The sequence below is a fragment of the Sinocyclocheilus anshuiensis genome, unplaced genomic scaffold (genome assembly GCF_001515605.1).
Source record: "Sinocyclocheilus anshuiensis isolate Anshui unplaced genomic scaffold, SAMN03320099.WGS_v1.1 scaffold1644, whole genome shotgun sequence".
Classification (NCBI taxonomy): domain Eukaryota; kingdom Metazoa; phylum Chordata; class Actinopteri; order Cypriniformes; family Cyprinidae; genus Sinocyclocheilus; species Sinocyclocheilus anshuiensis.
Window position 1 is genome coordinate 879,733 of NW_015557451.1, and position 340 is coordinate 880,072.

Sequence of the window (340 nt, forward strand, 5' to 3'; positions counted from 1 at the left end):
TCAAGACTGCAGTCCACAAACGCTCACCACGCTCACCATCTGAACTTGAGCAGTTCTGCAAAGAAGAGTCAGCAAATATTGCAAAGCCTAGATGTGCAGGATGTGCAGCGACATATCCCAACAGACTAAAGGCTGTAATTAAAGCAAAAGGTGGTTCAACAAAATACTGACACAAGAGGGTAATCCTTTTTCCAACTTTGTGATTCTGTTTTTTTTTTTTTTTTTGACATGTTGGTGTTATATATTTCACTTGGATTTTATAAGTTGCACAGAGTAAATACAGCTGGATAAAACAAAAACTGTGTCCGTCTTCATTTCAGGCTGCAAAGCAACAAAATGT